The sequence below is a fragment of the Bemisia tabaci genome, chromosome 2 (genome assembly GCF_918797505.1).
Source record: "Bemisia tabaci chromosome 2, PGI_BMITA_v3".
NCBI classification, from domain to species: Eukaryota; Metazoa; Arthropoda; class Insecta; order Hemiptera; family Aleyrodidae; genus Bemisia; species Bemisia tabaci.
In genome coordinates this window covers 59425440-59439835 of record NC_092794.1, presented here as the reverse complement: position 1 = coordinate 59439835, position 14396 = coordinate 59425440, and the positions used below count along the sequence as shown (strand labels likewise).

At 43.5% G+C, this 14396-nt stretch overlaps 1 protein-coding gene across 4 annotated transcripts in view; it reads left to right on the top strand.

The window, feature by feature from the left end:
- Positions 1–14396, top strand: part of LOC109030076 (uncharacterized) — a 337729-nt gene that overhangs the window by 161323 nt on the left and 162010 nt on the right. The gene's annotated exons all lie outside the window — the stretch shown is intronic.

The following is a 14396-nucleotide window of genomic DNA, read 5'->3' as shown; positions in this document are numbered from 1 at the left end:
TTGACCGAAATACGTCCGTATGTGAAACACGATATTGGGGAAACAAGGCTAACGTACATACATACGAGTCGCTGTTATAGCGCTCTTTGGCGCTTTGCGACACCTAATCGCCACAAAGCTCGGTCTTCCCACAGGTTATCAGGGAGTTGACACTCCCTCATCTCACTTAACACCCCCTGTCGCCAACCTCTCACTGGGCGTCCCCTACGCCTCCTCCCAGGAGGAACCCAATCAAGAATCTTTTTTGGCAGCCTCTCTTCCGTCATCCTATTGACATGACCATACCAAACAAGTTGTTTGGTCATGACGTCGAACACGATGTCATTTTCGACTTCCATTATCTGACGCACTCTATCATTACGGACCCGATCTCTCCTAGAAATTCCTGCCAACCTTCTCCAGAAATTCATCTCCGTTGCTCTTAGCATATCCTGTGTCCGTTTCTTCAGCTGCCAAACTTCACATCCGTATGTTAATATACTTTTGACTACAGCGTTGTATATCCTCCTCTTGTTATCTTTGGAAATCCGCTGATCCCAGAGGATTCCATTTAACATCGCTATAGCCTTCCTTGCTAAGGTGTTCCTTTCCCTGATAGCTTGATCCGTCCTTCCATCCTGGGTCAACCGCACTCCCAAGTACTTGAAGTGCTCGCAGCATTTGATCTGCTGCCCATCCTCCAACTCAATGCTTTGCTGATCACCACCAAAAGTCATCTTCTCAGATTTGGATATGCTGACTTCCAAACCCCACTTCCGATATTCTTCTACTAACTTGCGCATCATGTACTCCGCGTCTTTTTGATCTTGAGCAACCACCACCTGGTCATCAGCAAAGCACAGAGTGAACAGAGTTTCAAGATCACCCAAGGGGACACCCATACCAGAACACTTCCTTTTCCATTCCTTTAGCACACATTCGAGGTAAATTTTAAATAATGTTGGCGACAAACAACATCCCTGTTTTAAACCCTTAGTCACATAAAATCCCGCTGACAACCCCCCATGATACTTAATTTTGGTAAAACTCCCTTTATAAAATCGCTTGACAGCATCAATCAACCCCCCGTTAAAATTCGATTTTTCCAAGGCCTCCCAAAGTTTCACCAACGGCACACTGCTAACACGGCTAACGTTACACACATTAATATCGAGACGTTTTGCCGCAAGACTGGGGCATCTTCAATCAATGAATATAATAGGAGTACTTTAAAGTACGAACGCATGACTGCTCGGAAATGAGCAACGAGGCAGGCTGACCGTACCTCACTATCGGTTTAGAAGAAATTGATCCCAGAGTGGTCTCTCTACGTACACATTAATTTTGACTCAGTGGTCGGGCTTTTCCACGTCTTTTAAAGATTGATTAATATAAGAGACAAATCAACATCTTCTTTACCAACGTCGCCGTCAAAGCGGTTCATGGACTCTTGGAACTACCCTCTGGACTTTGGAAAACTGTTTGGAAAATGCAACGTTGCCGACAACCCGCATCACTTCTGGGTTTCTTTCGCCATTACCCGTAGGCAGCAAATCTCTTTGTTGAGATTCTGTCACTGTATTTAATATGGTCCTGTATCGGGGGTTTTGGAATTCTACTGTTGGTATGGGCTCATTTATATGGACCAGCTCCTTGATTGTTGAATCGTTATCGAATGACCTTGATCGATATATAGCATTGTTAAGATAGGGATTTATCGATCAGAAGCATTCAATAACGATTCAACAATCGACCCGCAGGGCCGAATCTGCTCTCAGTGGCCCTTCTTCTTTTAAACGTTTGTTAGGATTCTCGTTACACTAAATCCTTATAATAAGCTCACATAACAGTAGTGACACTCTTTTATTTACGATCTCCTCCTCCTTATACTCCACCTTAATTAAGAAACCTTCGTTGCACTAGAGAACATTTTGGAGACCCTCTTGGTCGGTTATTTACATCGCAATATCATAGTATACGTTTGAGCCTCCTTCGGGTTTCTCAGTTGGTCAGTCTTTGTTGTGATTCTGTCACTGTATTTAATATGGTCCTACATAGGGGGTTTTGGAATTCTGCTACCGGTAAGGGTTCATTTATATGGACCAGGGCCGAAGTTGCGCTCAGCGGCTCTTCTTCGTTTAAATGCCTGTTTGAGTAACATGGGGTCAGTTGGTCAGTCTCCGCCAATTGCGTCAATTGTCAAGCCATTGAATTTTCGTTCGACGAACGGGAAATCGCCTAATTTTAACGAAAGATAATCAAAACTAGATTGATGAAAATTCAGCCAAGCTCAAAGGTCCCCAAGAAAGTCCTCCCGATCTCTCGTCTCTCAAGAAACTCGGTGCTCACGGAGTGAGCGCTGCCCAACTAATAACGAACCGGACGCGGGAGGAAGACGTGAGGCCGACAAAAATCCGGAGTCTGGCGCGGAGAAGCGGAGAAAACCGCGCAACCGAACGCGGGTCCCGGCGACAGATGCGCGGTTTTGCGGAGCCGTCCGTGTCGGGGCTTCTGATGTTAATAAAACAGATGAAACCTTTGAAAGAATGAAGAGATGAGGAGACAAAGGACCGTTGCAACTTAGTTACTCGGCGGAGCATCCGGTCTGGAGGAACCGAGGAAATTACGAGGGAAAACTTCCACGGGCGGGGGGGGGGAGGTGGGATCAAAGACGACGCGAGATTTGTTGCAAACAGAAGTGAGGCTAATAAATGTCGCGGCTCCGAGGAGTACAACTCTTCTTTGCGCTCGATTTTCGGTCGCCATCTGCCCGCCACCCCCGACCCCCCCCCCCCCCCCCCCGCCTTACCGCAGGTTTACACTCGGAATCCATCGCTAAACCCCTGGTTTTGCGGAATCGTTCGGGGGAATTTTATGCGATTCGATTTTTTACTCAAAGGTGTGGGGTACGTTGCAACGTTCTAGAATTGCTGGAGACGGTCTTTAATGAGCCCTCGCGTTAAACCATCAACTACGGACCGTGTTTTTTCCCCAGAAGCTCAAGATTGAAACGAATCGCTTGTGGAAGGAAGAGAATGTTGTAGCCGTGAAACCTTGATTTTGTTGATTTTATCACATGCTTCCATGATAACGCTCTCATTACTTTTATCCGCCTTTCTTATGACCGAATCCGGATTGAGGTTCCAAAATTGCTTGGTCTCCTGCAGACCAAGTTGTACTTCATTTAAAAATACGCTGTCTTCCTCATGTATATATGATTATTCGATTGACGTGAAAAAAGAAAGGAACAAAAAACGTTGGAAGCATCACTCCTTTGCATTTACTTAACTCGTAAACTGCATCTAAGAATGAACATGGATTACCTTTGTGGATTGGAACCAACCATGGATTTGTTGGTTTCATCACATGGTGCGAAGCGCTTTTCGGCTTACATAGCCGTCCTCAGACGATACCCAGAATCGAGCAACTAATGCAGCAAATCAAAACAACCCACGCGGATTAGTACAACGTGATCTAGAAATTATTTTCTTTCATCGCAAATCTGAAATTAAATCTGGTTCAAGAACCAGAAGTCTTGAATTATTTTCCTCCTCATGGTAAAATCTTAATGATTAAGTTCGGTAAATTGACAAAAATATGACGTCGTTTGTATACTCTAAACAACATTCTAATTAGAGTAAAAGAACTTGTCATGTCTCGCTCAGGAGTCGATTCCCAATCTTCCATTATGCGAATCGTTTTTCGCGACGAATTGCGGAGTGAAACGTGTGATGTTTTTTGCTATTTCAGACTCTGTAGCGGAATGATCGTTGAAACTGGTAGACAAAGGTATAGACAAAGAAGATAAAAGGGATATGGTGGGATTCTATCAGTGGTAACGGTTGGTTGTCCTAGACAAAATAAATGATGGACTATAAGTAGAGGGTCCCTCATGGGACTCCGTTAATCTCCTTTGTCCATCGCAATCACTCATCTCAACCAATAAAATCATTCTATATTCCTCGCGTCATCTTTTTCTATTGCTTTGCCTATCCATTTCAGTAATCAGCTAGCTGATCCACGAAAATACAGAATGATAGCGTTAGTTTTCATTCCGTTTCGTCATTAGGACTATTCTGAACGGATATACAAACCGTACGAGGGACGATTGGTTTCTTCACTAAGAGTTCCTTCTCCGCCACTTGGTCAATTTTACCTTAGTCAATTTTTATATTTTCTTCTTTTTGTATGGTAATATGTCAGGAAATCGAAGTTAGTTCGAAAAAATGGCAATGTCGGCGCTACGGACGGCGTAAACGAGCGAAACGCCGCAGGGGCTGAGGAGGAAGCGGAACGGAGTCGGGTCAACGTATTTTCGAATTTTGATGTGATCCGAGTGGCGCACAGTGGATCGAGTCAATGAGAGAGGTCGGACAAAATTTGGGAACTTTTAAAGCTCAAATCTCCGTTTGTACAGAACTTGGAGGCTCTATGATGACTCTATTCACGGTTCTCATTCCGGGAAAACCGGGAAATCTCAGGGAATTTTATAAAGTCAGGGAAAACCGGAAAATGTCAGGGATAACGACGAAAATGTCTGGGAAATTTGTTAAATCACCTTCATTTGCTTTCTATAGTGGGTTTGAGAATTTGAACAACAAATTTTGCACGAAGTAAAATAATCCTACTCTCGGAATACTTTTATCCAATAATGCCTTCTTATGGCGACGGGAGAGCGAAGAATTAAAGAAGACGACTGAAATACGAACAAGATCGTGTATTCACGAAAAACAGAACATGAAGTTCAACAACTGAACAAAACTGAACTCAAAAAGGAACGAGAACGAAAAAAGAAAAAAAGGTGGTGAGCACGGGTCTTTACATACATGAAGCCGCTTTTATAGCGCCGCCTCGCGCTCTGCGACGCCCAAACGGCATTGCCCCCTATCCTCCCCTAGCACGGGTCTATACCGCTGCTATAACCATCCGTCACATCTTCAATCGTAATAGGGAATTCCACCAAAATGTGTCAGAGAAGAGTTTAAGGGAATTTTATTTTATACATTCTGTGGCAATCCTGTTTATTGGTTTCCTCGTGAAATTTTCCTCTACAACCACCCCTCGAAATTTAAAATACGACGAAATAAATGTACAAATTTACAATTTTAGGCAAGGATTTCATGTCCGACCGCTCTGACTCGATCCAATTATAGCCAAGAATTTCATGTCCGACCGCTCTGACTGGATCCACTGTGTGGCGACGCGCCCCGCCGCGGGAGGGAAATTTCCAGGCGGAACCGAATTTGAGCGAATAAGCGTATTTAGGCCGCAATTTGTCGCCGGGAAACCGAAACCGCCGATGGCCAAACGGGATGAAATATTATCGTATAGTCGCGGGCCGCGGTGGCGGAGAGGGGAGGGGGATCAATTGGAAATTGTAGAACGGTCGCGACGTCGTAACGACGATTGATTCCCACCCCCCGCGCCCCCGCCGTTCCCCGCCCCCCGGGGGATGCTTCCGCCAAGGAGCATCTCGAGTGCGGTTGCCAAATTAAGTGGATTTAAAACGTGATATTTCATCCCTGTTTATTCATGCTCTTCCCGGCGCGCGAGGAAGGAGAACAAAAGCGGATATCGGTTTCGACCTCCTCCCTGCCGGCTGTTTTTTCGCCGTCTTCCGCGGTTTCAGCGCGCTAGCTTCATGCCGGATTAAAAAGTATGCTCGCAGCCCTCATTCACTTGTCTTCATCGTCCTGCAATGAAAAAAATAATAGAAAAACTATAACCTCAGCCATCGTTTTTCAAATATGTAACACTCAGTGGCGAGGCAAGAGTGATCGATTATCGATATTTTCCCGTTGGAAGCCATTGTAAAAAATCGATGGTTAAGATGTTCGTTGTGAACACCCTGTTAATCGATCCGTTTCCATAGGTTTGATTGGCAGATGAATCGATGCATTGCAAAACACTTCATTCCTCTGGTAACACTGATGGACAGATTCGAAAGTAATAAACTCCTGTTTGAGAAACTGCACCACATTCGATGCTCTTTAGAAAAATAGGCTCAGGTGTTAATTATACGATGTTGGCAGCGGGCCTCCTTCCCACAGACTGGGAAGGAGAGCGGTTCTATGCCGGCGTTGCGAGTGCGTCACGTACGGCAGAGAGAGTCAAAAGCTTCCGAACGCAACGCCAAAATTGGAGGTGAAATTTTGAAAATTTAACACGAAAAATCGACTTGCAGAACAATGCTTCATCCGAACCTCATTACAAACTTGTGTCGCAAGAACAAGTTTGAGGTTCTATTGTTTCTACTTTTTACAAACTTATATTGCATAAATAAGATTGAGGTTCTATTTGCAATACAACTTTGTAAAGAGATGTCAAAGCTTGTTGAAAAATTAATGTGTTATTTCTCGTCAATTACAGAGACAACAGAGCAATTACAGAGTTTTTTTTCTGTCGTTGACAGAGACTTACAGAGACTATCGCACTGGATCTTACATAAGAAATCTGAACAGACGGGGCTCTTTCCACCGGTATAGGCTTTTTTGCACATGTCGTTGGAACTGAAAGAGGCATGTCTTCAAATTTTACGTGGTGTCAATCGGCCTTGTTGGACCACTTAACTTTAGGGAATAATCGTGAAGCTGCTTCCCTGGTTGAAAGAGAGGCTGCTAAGCAAGACTTATCTTTGGAAATTTAAAATTTAAGTTTAAGGTTTACTATCTCCTATTTTTCGATTTTTCTCAAATAGAAAGCGTGCCTCAGACCATAGCTTCCTATTTAAGCTTCCAAAGCTGGTTGCTAGACGTTATCAGCGTGGCCAGCTATGGGTATTGTTATTAAACAAGGAGAGAGGGTTTGTCTAAAACCAAAAAATATTAACTTTACACTTCTGGAGAACTTAAACTGGATTTTGTTCTCAGAGGGGCCAAGTACTATATGATAAAAATTGACGATTTACTAAGAGCATGAAAAAAGTGACCAGCCATAAACTACTCATCAGTTTTATTTTCAAATTAATATTATTCATTTAAAAAAATGAAACTCTCCTTGTATCGGTGACTCCTTGCATCTCCCTCCTGTCTTTTATTTCATTTTAACTTAAAAAACCTTCAAAATATTAATAATAATACCTTTCATTGTAAATCTACACAGAGGCTAAACAAACCTAACTCACACGAGGTACTTACATGAAAATGATTCAAATGATTTCATAGAATCCAAAAACATCACATGATTATTTACCTCATGGTTCATCACATTCTCAATTGATCGGAGTGGCATTCTCAATTCTGATCGTGGGACAGTTATTGGACAAGGGAGGAGGCTCCTCTTGCGTTTTATGAAAATAAAATGATGTACAGGCTTAGAATGCAATGATGAAGAAAATCGTTTTCAACTTTTAAAATTATATTACTAAATCTTAAAAATGAATTCTCTCTAATGAATTGTCTCCTTTTGAAGCAGTTTCACTCCTCCCAATTTTATAATGGAAACACAGTACTTGAAGTCTGAACCGTCCATAATTTATGATTGATGTAAAATACTCTCATGATGAATGTCAATTAACTTAGACACCTCACTGATTCATTTTTGTGTACAAACATCTTAAAATGATGAATCCAATTTTCTATCACAGGTGAATACCTCATAGTAGGTATGTATGAGCCGCTTTTACGGCGCGCTAGGGCGCTCTGTGACGCCTTCTCTCCACAGGAATCTGTCATGGTAGAGATCCTCCGGAAGCTGGCATCTCTCCATCTCTTCATGGATGCCCTCTACCCACCGTTTGGCTGGACGCCCTCTCCGTCGCCTACCTGGGGGGGACCCACTCCTACACCTTCTTCGGCAACCTGGTATCAGCCATTCTCTGCACATGCCCATACCATACCAAAATTGCTTGGTCATGATATCGTGCACAATCGTCCCCTTAATAACGCCCATTATCTCTCGGACACGTTCTCTCCTCGAGATTCCAGCCGATCTTCGCCAGAAATCCATCTCGGTCGCCTTGAGCATTTCCTGGGTCCGCTTCTTCAACTGCCACACTTCACTGCCATAGGTGATAATAGGCTTGACAACCTAGTGAAAAATCCTCTTTTTGTTGTCTTTGGAAATACTTTGGTCCCAAAGTATCCCATTAAGCATGGCGATGGCTTTCCTTCCTTGAAGATTACGGTCCCGAATGGCCTGATCCAACTTCCCATCCGAAGTCAGCTTCACCCCCAGGTACTTGTATTGTTCGCAACTGTCTATATGTTGACCATCCTCCAGGACTATGCTTTGCTGCGCACCTCCAACTGACATCTTTTTTGTCTTACGGACACTAACCTCGAGGCCCCGCTCGTGTTAGCGTTGGCGTATGTGTAGGGCTCCACTGGTCTTATATTGGGAATTTTTGCTACGTTGAGCATATGGAGCGAGGAAATTCAATGGCCAGCGGTATGTGCCGCGCTGGCCATCGCAGTCATGTCAGATCCCGGGTACTTAATTTGAAGGACTTCAGCAACATATCCGGAGATCTGCCCTTGCCCTGTGTGGTGATTTTGCAACCAAAAGTTTGCTTTTGTTGCCACACAGACGGTTAAGGCGCATGATTGTAAAGGGGAACGAATGTGGATAGAAAAGGCGTGACTAAAATATTCTGGTTCTATCTCACTTACCTTCTCTGAAGACGAAATTTGGCTTGTGTAAGCCAGTCGCCACAAACATCCTTAATATAATCGTCCGTAGCGTCTGATTTTTGTTTCTGAATTACGTCTCATTGCCTCGACGGTGTATGTCGATTCCGGGACGGGTCCCCAGGCTTCTGATTCGGCGGGTGGGGCGATTATGGGTACCCAGTCGCCATCAGGGTGGCCGTCGACTCTCCTGCAAAGCCCGAAAAGTACCGCGGCCATTGCGCCGGACGTCAAGAGATCCAGAGCCGCAGGGCTCTGTGCACTAAATTTGTTCCTTGCCCAACCTCATATACCCCCATGCATACCTCATAGTCCTGGTGAAAATCTGCTAGACGTTATCAGCGTGGCCAGCTGTGGGTATTTTTATTTAGCAAGGAGAGAGGGTTTGTCTAAAACCAAAAAATATAAACTTTACACTTCAGGAGAACTTAAACTGGATTTTGTATTTATAAGTCCAAGTGACCAATTTTAGGGTTGTCGAAATTTTCGACAGGTTACTTTTAGAGGTTTAACTATCTCGAAACGTCCATTGATATTACAGTGCACCTGGCAAAAATGTAAATCACAAGTTACAGGAGGAGAACGAACATTTAAAATTATTCTTCTTCTCTTGGCCAGGTTCTGTGTCGGAAAATCCATTACGTGTTTGGGTAAGTTTAATTATCCGATGCCACAGCAAAGACATTGGGGCCTCGAAAAATAAACATATACAATTTTTTGGGAGAAACTCTGCGCGGTTTTCTCTATTTACATAGTAAATGTTTCCGGTTATTTTTTTACCGGTCATGTACAAAGGCCGTTGCAGTGTCCTCCTCTACGTCCATCTCGTGTACGTATGCCTCGTTTAGTGTTATTGTGAGAGCGGCCTGATTGGTTGTAGAATGGCCTTTCGATATCTTACATCTTACTGCTATAACTTGCTATCTTACTACTTAAACCTTACTTTACAAGTTGAATTTGGAGGTTTTCAATGTGTAAACCATATTCACCGTGAAATTTTGACGAGGAGACATTCATGGCAGCCCTTTATCTCGAATTCTGTCTGAAGGTCTTCACGAAGAAAGAAACTTCGGGTCTTATTCATTACTGAAGTTCTTAGTCGATAACCGAAGTTTTCAATGATGGGAATCGAACTTCGGTTCAGATGATTAAATTTTTGTGTTTTTTTAGGAAAACTCGTATTCTCTGACTTAGAATTCGTTAATCTGTGCTGAAATTCGGGTACGAAGACCGAAAACTTCATACGCTTGGACTGGAAACGTGAGTTTTCCATGGCTCCGTCCTTTAAATCGAATCATTTTTCTCCGTGATATTTACTCCTTCCCTGTTTTAAATTTTTCCCTTTTTCTTCACAGTCGCAGCAACCGTATTTCCTCATCTCGCAGCCTAGCCTGTCTATTGAAGAATTCTTGGTCCACATAACTGACGTTTTCAATGACAGGAACCGAACTTCAGTTCAGATAACTGAAATTGCTGTGTTTTATACGAAAACTCGTATTCTTTGCGTTAGACCTCGATAATCTGTGCTGAAGTTCGGGCAGGAGGACCGAAAACATCATTTTCTCGGACAAAAAACTTGAATTTTGTATTGCCCCGTCCTGTTTATCGAAGTATTCCTCCGTAAAATTGTCATTTTCCGGCCAAAGTATCACAAGTGCCTTGCGACGTTTAAAATTTTCCGCAGTCATATTATTTCTTTGCAGAGAAATTGACCAACGAAGTTGTCCGAAAATTTCACTGAATTTTCTTAGCTCTTCCGATGAAGTTCGGTGGAATCTCAATCAAATTCAACCAACAATTTTTCTGTGAAATAATATAACGGCGGCGGAACTTTTGAAACATCGCATGGCGCTTGTGATACTTTTACCCCCGCTCTTTTTTCGCGCCACGGTCGTGGCAACCCTGGTCGCAGGTCGGGGCTCCGATGGAAGGAAATATTGATAAGAGCACGGCGACGCTTGAGCTCCGTGCCACGCTACGGTTGTGACATTTTTCGCCGGTGATGAGACACGACGTCACTCCGCCGACGAAGGAGATTAACTCGTCCCTCGGGATAAACCCCCTCGACCATTTGATCCCGTGTTTTCCAGGGCTCACGTGCGAGCTGAGTTCTGCCCGCCGGTAACGACGACTACGCAACGGGTGAAGTATCTCCTCGATCAAGGGAAGGAAATATTTTTGCACCGAAATTCCCGAGCCCCCGCCCCGCCCTGCCCTCCCGTTTGGCGCATGCTACTTCGTCGCCGGGCCCCGCACAGTGGATCGAGCCAATCGGTGAAGCCGGACGTAAAATTGTTGACGAAAACTGCAAATTTTGATGTTTATTTCGTCACATTTTCAAGCTCAAGGGGTGCTTCCAGCAGACAATTTCACGAGGAAACCAATAGAACCACGGGGTGTCTACAAGTCTGGAAAGTCCGGAAATAGTACTGATTTTTTAAGAGCGGTCCGGAAGTAATGAAAAAATGCGGAAATACCGCGAAGAGGTCTGGAATTTTACTCACTATTTTGTCATTTCCGTCGGAAATTTCAAATTTTTGGAATCTCGTCAAATGGTGGTACTGAATTTTTTGGGAATGCACTGAAAAAGTTCTGTAAAAGTACTGAATGTTGGCCAGTCTAATTTACTAGACACACTGAACCACTTCTAGAACCTCCAAGCTCTGAATAACCGGAGTTATGAGGGTTTAAAGTTTCCGAATTTCGTCTTTTGACTCGAGCCACTGTGCGCCGCCGGGTCCCGGTTCGAATCCATGTTCCATTTCAGTTTAATATAATTCCTGTAACCCGTGGCATTTATCCGGAGCCCGGCTTTGAAGCCATGATGCGAGCGCCCGTTGCACGGCGTCCTCCGCCACGCTTTCACGCGATATTGGAAATTGTTTCGAAATTCGATTGTCTTTCTTCCTCGCCGGCCCTGCTGCGACGGCGGCCGACAGGAGGATGTTTGCCGTCAAAGGGGAAACCCTGTAAATTTCGGGGGAAAGGTGCTCGAAAATTACAAGAAATATCTGGAAAAGTGCAAAGATGGGACACTCAGAACCTGGTGAGCCTCATTTGGTGTTTTTTCGTTTATTTGTATTGAGTGCATCATTGTATGAGAACTCTAACCGTAGAACGTTTAAAATGTCACATACAATTTTCGCGCTATTCATCCAACCGGCACTGCAGTGATGTAAGTAGTCATTCGTGACGTATTCGCGACGTATATTCTTACTCATGAGTATTCGCTATGAGCGCTCCTCAACTTTGCTGGCCTCAAATTCACAAGCTGCTCCATGTAAAGGATACACCTGTAAGTGTGAAATATCAGACTTCTAGGGATTATTGAACATAATATTAATAGGAATCCCCGAATACTCCTCTATAGGAATACTCCTCGAGTTTTCATAAAGTAAGACATCATCCTTTTTAGGCCATTTCTAATCGAGCTCTGACATAATCATTTCTTTAACGTCTATCTTCTTTTGTATTGTGTAATCACTAACCTAAGAAAGTATTCCACTTCTCACGAAACATAAAATAGGAATTTTCTGCAGATACTTAGGGAAGAGAAAATTTCAGGTGAGTCTCTCGACTCATCTGGACAGCTACAATTTTACAGCATTACAACGCAATCCATAGGCTCTCCGATAATTGTTCAATTCATGAGCCAAGGGTATCCTCTAGATCCGTTTATTCAGCAGTTTCCACTTGAACACGATATTCATCAAATTTCAGACTCCTGTAAATTCCATAGTACAGATCAATGTAGTCTTCATTTATAACTATTTCGATATTTTGATACCACGGCAGTGCGTAGGCTTAAAATGTGTCTTCGTGTGCGTACATCATTAATGTCTCGCTCGAGAATATATCTCTGCGATTCGCTTCACAAACGTTAAATTTCGGACAAGCACAGAATGTGACGCTTCAGTTCCTACGTCGTCCAGCTCCCCATCGCCACCCCGAACAGCAAAACTTTGGAACAATCCAATCTCCTTTTCTGCATGTCCTCGGACCAGGTTCTAGGCGGACACCCCCGCCCCCCCCCCCTTTTCCACCCATATGAGTAGTGAATGAAAATGACTCGCGCCTCGAGCGACGATTCCGGTGGTATCTCGCAGGAGACGAACACAATGAACACATGACGTCGCTCCTCCGACGTTAAAGACGTAGCTCGATTTTCACGTGTGCCCCGTTCTCCGTATAATCCTATGCTTGCCGCGGCTCGTGTGGAATTTGAGATGCGGGGGGACGATGATAAGGGGGGTGGGGAGCGGGCAGTATATTATGATGTAGGACGGCGTTGGTGTACGGTGGCCGCCGAGCCGGAGGCACGGCCTCATCAACGTTCGCCGTCCGCGTCGCGTCGACGGAAGGCATCCATTCTGTCATTCCGAGGAAAAACGGCTTATTAAGATATTGCCAGATTTCTGCCCATGAAACCAGATTTCTCGGCGAATTTCCGAAGTGCACTGGCAAAAAAAGAATCCTACATTTGCCGCCAAGAAGTATTTCTTCTTAAATCAAGAATTTTGCTGGTTAATATAAGCTACTTTTTTGCTTAACCCAAGCATTATTTTTCTTGAATCTAGAAAAAGTCAGCTTAAAGCAAGATTAAGAAAATTCTTGGCGGCAAATTCAAGAATTATCATGCTTGATTCAAGCTACTTTTTTTTTCAGTGTGAAGGTTGCGAAAAATTCATTCGAGGCTTTCTCCTCGCATCTTTGTACTTCGTGAATGGAGATGTTGCATGCGTGAGGGATTTGTTAAATTACACTTAAGAAAACGATTTTGAGAGTTTTCCTCTCCAATTATTGTGGTGGAGATGTTGCATGTGTGAGGAATTTGCGATTTGACTATTAATTCTTACGTAAAAGTTCGCGAGAAACACGGTGGTGTCACTGGTTTTCTCTGAAATCAACTCCCAAGCTCAGAAAAAGCTCTCAAGTTGAGGTCAAAAAGGAGGGGATATCCCACGCTATCCTGAGAGTCCACCTCTGCGTCAAGACAAACTCTCCATGCAAAGATAGGGAGCAAATTCATTGGCAGTGATGCCGTGTTTTCTGTTGTGGAGTCCCCAAATAAAGTGGCAGCCCTGGCAATGTATTTGCTCCCTATCTGCATAGAGTGTTTGTCTTGATGTAGAGGGGGACTCTCAGAATAGCGTGGGGTATCCCTTCAATTTTGGCCTCATTTTGGCAGTTGATTTCAGAGAAAACCAGTGGCACCATCGTGTTTCTCGCGATTTTTTACTCTAAAACCAGCAGTCAAATCGCAAATTTCTCACACATGCAACATCTCCATTTAATGTTATCCTTTATATTAGTTTCAAAATATACGTGCGGTATCTTCCCGCCATATATGGAACGTCCATTCATTCCGTAACTCCTCATTCTTTGAAAACGGGAAGCAGCAGAAGAGCCACCATGTTCGTTGGGCGCACAGTCAGGCACACAACAGTATCTTACCCATGTTGTGGGCATATACTCACAGCTGAGCTTGTGCAAGAGATGAAGAGAGACAACAAAAGCTATTTTCAATCAGATACTTTATTACTTTAATAGCGTATATCTTCATTAATACGAAATTATAATTATAAAATGTAGTTTCTTAGGTTTTCTCGTGAATTTTCTTCAACAAGTACCCCCTAAAAATTAAAATAGGAATAAACGTACGATTTTACAACTATTGTCAAAAATTTCATATTCGACTTTCTCTAAAGACTCGTGCCACATCCAATTAATTCAAATACTCTTTTTTTTTTTTTTTTTTAATTTCAACGTACTTTCCTCAAAATGAACCAT